This window comes from Papaver somniferum, chromosome 4 (genome assembly GCF_003573695.1).
Source record: "Papaver somniferum cultivar HN1 chromosome 4, ASM357369v1, whole genome shotgun sequence".
NCBI lineage: Eukaryota > Viridiplantae > Streptophyta > Magnoliopsida > Ranunculales > Papaveraceae > Papaver > Papaver somniferum.
In genome coordinates this window covers 110,496,076-110,501,618 of record NC_039361.1, presented here as the reverse complement: position 1 = coordinate 110,501,618, position 5,543 = coordinate 110,496,076, and positions in this window count along the sequence as shown.

The following is a 5,543-nucleotide window of genomic DNA, read 5'->3' as shown; positions in this document are numbered from 1 at the left end:
CAAAACCCTTAGGTATTTCTCTAGGAGACAAATTTATCTATTCAATAAACTTTTCTGTGTGAGACAGATTGGTTTATCAAGTCTTCGACTTTGGGTCGTAGCAACTCTTAGTAGTGGGTGAGATCAACTAAGGGAATCAAATGCATAGAGTCATGTTACGATTCAGAGGCTAAGGAATGCGACTGCACCTTGATAGCAATCATGGAGTACCAAGGAAGGAGTAAACGAGCATGAATAGAACTTTTAGAGATGCCATTCCAAATAAGTCATTCCCACGGTCTCGAGGAATACTAAAAGATGAAAAAGTGAACTTGTCTAACTACTACCATTTAATGAGCAGCGCTAGGAAGGAGTAAATGAGCACGAGTAGAACTTTTAGAGATGCCCTTCCAAATAAGTCATCCCCACGGTCATGAGAAATGCTAACAAGGAAAAAGATGGAAAAGAGTACTTAGTCTAACTACTACTATTGTCCCTTTTACCAAATTATATAAGATTCTCACATATATGAAACTCAGAATCCTTCTCAAATCCTAAATTAATTCTAAAGCAAGTTTAGTGGAACTGTTCAACAACCCTAAGTAACGATCGTAATCAACCGGTCTTTTTAAATCAGTCAATAAGAGGGAATATATTAGATGAACGGAGCAGATAGTGGAGTGCAAACAAAATTACCGAACCTCTTAGAGTATATAGATATATTAGACTTAAAGGAGCAGAGATAGCAGTTCCAGCATCTTAGTGATAAGCTCATCTAGTCTATAATATATACTATCTGACATATGTTGGTTCCATGACATTATTGTTAAAACTCAGTGATGGTAGTCTCCACCTCATAATCGGTTAATTGCTTGTGGGGTGGTCGTAGTGTCTTCTTCGACCTACCTGTTGCATAGCTGGGATCGTCTTGTCGGCCTTTCAAACCATCCGACTATATACGAACAATATAGTGTGATCCTAAATAATTAGTGTACGAAGGTACTAGTACTTGCTGTCATGGGCAAAGTAAAAAGTTCTTGCCTAAGAAGGGAGAATCGGGGTATTAAAGACACACTCCATCAAGTCTTTTTCTCGTTATTTAACTTGTTATTATATAAGGGCCCATTATATAATGATTCTAAACTTATTTTCCAACAAAACTCAATGGTAACTCGCGCTAATGCGAGAACAACAAACATTACAAATTAATCTACTACATTTTATTTTTCTTAGAAAATTGATGATCACAAAATAAATTTTCTTGCTTTTCTACAACTTGCTTTGGCATTTATCAATGTAGTTTGTTCACTGGTTGAACTGATTTAAACCCAAATGGGCCTATGCCTATTACATATGTCAAATCAATTTACTTTGAAACGTCCACCATGAAGGAGATTGTGATCGATCAGATAACAACCATGAACCATGTTTCAATTGGATTATGATATGACTCCGGTGAAGTCACAGATAGATAGAGAAGTATGGGGGTCATGAACCATCAGATGGTGGATCTCTCTTGTTTCCCCTCCACCATACATGAGATGGCAACACATCTTCTTATGAGACGTCAAAGTTTCTGAGTTTTCAAATGTTAATTACTTATTGGGTCCTACTGCAACTAGGAAAACCACGTAAATGCCTGAACCATCTGCCATTGAACCTATTTAATAAACACAGCTGAGCATGAACCAGATCCCTCGAAGTAACATCAAGCGCAACTAATACGAACGCAATTAAGCTGCGGACGAGTAGGCCAATCCGACCGTAGACAACAGTCAATTAGAAAACCTCTCAACATTGAATTGGGACCACAAAATCCAGTTTACATCGATAGAATCAACACTTCTACCCAAGAGACAAGGCAAAAACCGCTTATCTCACATGATGGTGGGCCCATGTTGAGCCCAATTTTGGGCCCCACCATCTTTTTTTATAGAAAAAAAACTTACATTCAAAAGTTTTAAACCGTTACATAGTTTTTATCCTTATCTAGAGAATCATTAAAAAATTCTGGAGGATAATCATAACAGACTATATTACCGAATGATTTTGATTTTTTTTTGCTAGAGAATTAGCTACTTCATTAGCTTCTCTCTTAACATGTAACTAAAGTTTTTAAAGATAGAAATGCATTCTTGAACAACACTATTTGTTGTCCAATTTATTGAACTAAGACTACCATTAATGGCATTCACTACATTAACACAATCTCCTTCAATTTCCAGAAATTGAATCTTTTTCTTCTTAGCCCACTTCATAGCTTCTAGAGCGGCAACAACCGCCTGCTCACCATCTATTGCCTTTGTATTCCCACCCATTGCTCCACATAAGGTACCTGTATCCGAGCGCAAGATTAGTCCATAACCCATAGGTTGATTATGTGATATAAAGGAAGCATCAAAGTTTAGCTTTAAGTAATCTCCAGCAAGGGGAATCCAGTTGATATTCTTATTAGGTTGTACATTCACAATCACAGGTTTAATTGCTCTTTCACAGTCATCAATAAACTCCTTCACAGTAAGGATAAAACTGGAAGGATTTAGTTGTTTCTTATCAAATATAGCAGCATATTTGTGCTTCCAAATCCACCAGAGAACACAACAAACATATCTGATTCTTACCTGCATATCTTGGGTCCAAAAATTTTTAGAGTTGAATAAATCAGTTAACCAACCACAAAAATTTACAGTGTTTATGTTTGTACCTACTAAAGTGTGATCCAAAGCAAACCATAATCTCTTTGTGACTGGGAAATCAATAAAAATATGCTGACATGTTTCATCACTGTTCTTACAGAAGGGGCAAATAGGTTCAGTATCACTTACCGCCTTGTGCAGCTTATCTCTGGTTGCCACACAATTATGAATAATTCTTCGTATAAGATGAAGAATTTTAGGAGGAAGTTGAACCTTCCATAACTTCTTCCAAGGAAAGTTAGGAATGTTAAGAGTTTGAAGTCTTAAAGAATCCTGCAAAAGTAAGTTATAAGCAGATTTTGCAGTAAAACTACCATTCTTAGTTCCCATCCATCTAACTTGATCCTTACCTATCATAGGAATTCTCAATTTTAGGATCTGCTCAACTATGGTATTAGGAAACAAAGCCTGTAACATGTTATAATTCTAGGTTTTTGTATCATTATCAATGAGTTGTGAGACTTTAGATATGCCAGAAGAAAACACGTCACTTGGTACTTGTTTACCTAGACTAGGTACCCAAACATCTTTCCAAACATTAATGTCTTCACCATTAGCAATTTCCCAGCAATAATGCTTCTTAACTATCTTTAAACCATGGCATATACCCCTCCAAATCCATGAGCCATTACTACTTAGAGTGTCAGACAAGGGATTAAAATCAAAAAAAATATTTATGAGCCATAATTTGAACTCATAAAGCATTATTCTCATTTATTAGCCTCCAAACTAATTTACATAAGAGGGCATTATTAAATTCAGCGGATCCCCTAATATTAAGACCCCCTATAACCTTAGGACTGGAAACTATACTCCAAGATTTAGGATACCATTTCCTACTCTTATTATCCTTATGCCAAAAGAAATTCCTTTGGATACTGTCAATTCTGTCAGTTTTTTTTTTTTTGCATAGGGAACACATCCATTTGGTGGGTAGCTATAGATCGTAGAACTGTTTGAGAAAGGATAGTTCTCCCTAGTTGGTTAAAGTGGTTATATTTCCACATTGAAAGTCTACCACCAAATTTAGACATCATACCTGAAAAGGACTCACTTTTGTTATGTTGCAGCAGAAGTGGAATCCCTAAGTACTTGTACTGCAGTGTCATGTTCTTAATGTTCAGGATTTGAGTAATAGCCTGTTTCACCTAATTTTCAGTGTTGTTATCAAAAGCCATAGAATATTTGTCAAAGTTAATAGCTTGGCCTGAGGCCTTACTAAATTTTTTCTAAAATACAGTTCAAGTTCCTTACCTCTGTAGGATTGGCTTTAGTAAAAATTAGGCAATCATCTGCAAAAAAAGATATGTGAGATAGCAGGTGCATGTTCAGTTACTTTGATACCTTTTATAAGATTTTTAATTTCAGCATCCAACAAGTTTTTTGATAAGATATCCATGCACAGAATAAAAAGACAAGGAGACAGGGAATCTCCCTGTCTCAGGCCTCTAGAAGGCCAAAATTGTTCACCTGGAACACCATTAAACATAACTGAAGAAGATACAATTGATACACATTGGCTAATCAGATGGCACCAGTCATCACAAAAACCTAGAGTTTTAAGACAGTCATTTAGAAAGGACTATTCAATCCTATAGAAAGCCTTAGACATGTCTAACTTAAGAGCCATGAGTCCTTTTTTGGATTTGTGTTTTTTCATGGTATCAATTAACTCATGTGTAATAACAATATTATCAGCCATGAGTCTGCCTTGCACAAATACATCTTGATAAGGAGAAATGTTCTTAGCTAGAAGTGATTTTAGTATATTAGCAAGTATTTAGAATATTATCTTATAAGAGGTGTTACACAAACTAGTAGGTCTAAAATCACTAGCCATAGTAGGACAATTAATCTTAGGTATAAAGAAAATAAAGTTATGGTTGTTTTCTTTTAAGATATACTTACTTTGAAAAAAACATTGCACCATCTTAACAGTATCTTCCCCTATAATATCCCACATATTCTTGTAAAATCCTGGAGGAAACCCATCAGGACCTGGTGAAGTCCGAGGTTTCATACTAAATACAACATCCTTTACTTCTTCATTGGAAGGTAAACTCATAAGACAAACATTATTAGCATCAGTAAACAAGCATTAACACAATTAAAAAGATTAGTATTACTACTAGGATTACTTGTTCTACTAATGGAAGAGAAGTGATTTCTAAGATTATTAGTTATTGCATTTGTTAACTATATACGAGTACCATCTTTAATAGATTCTATGTGTGTTTTTTTCCTCCTAAAATTGGCTTTAGTGTGGAAATATTTAGTGTTCCTGTCATCAAATTTGATCATATCATATTTTGCCCTTTGTTTCCAAAAATCCTCTTCTATATCCTGCCAATAATTCAATTGTTTAAGAAGATCAAATAAACTAGGATTACTAGTATCAACGATTCCTTGAGAATTCAGATTCTCAATTTGACCTCTAATGTTGTTAAGATTAAATTGGATATTACCAAAAGTATTATAATTCCAATCTCTTAAAGCAAACCTAACTTGCTTAAGAGAAGATTTATGTTTAAAGGCAGCAGAACATTATTTTTGGGTTTCCAATTATTATACACTACTTCTCTGCAAGAGGAGTCTCTTATCCAACACTTATTGAATTTATTTGGTCTCCTAACAGTATTAGAGGTTTTAGAACTTATAATAATTATAGGACTATGGTCACTGGCTATAGGAGCTAGATGATAGACATGACAGTCAGGAAATAGCCTAAACCAGTACTCATCTCCTAGAAATCTATTAAGTCTTTCTTGTATCAGTTCAGGACCATATCTTCTATTGGTCCAAGTAAAGATGTTACCAGAATAACTCATATCATGCAATAATAGACTATTAACAAAGTCTCTGGCAGAA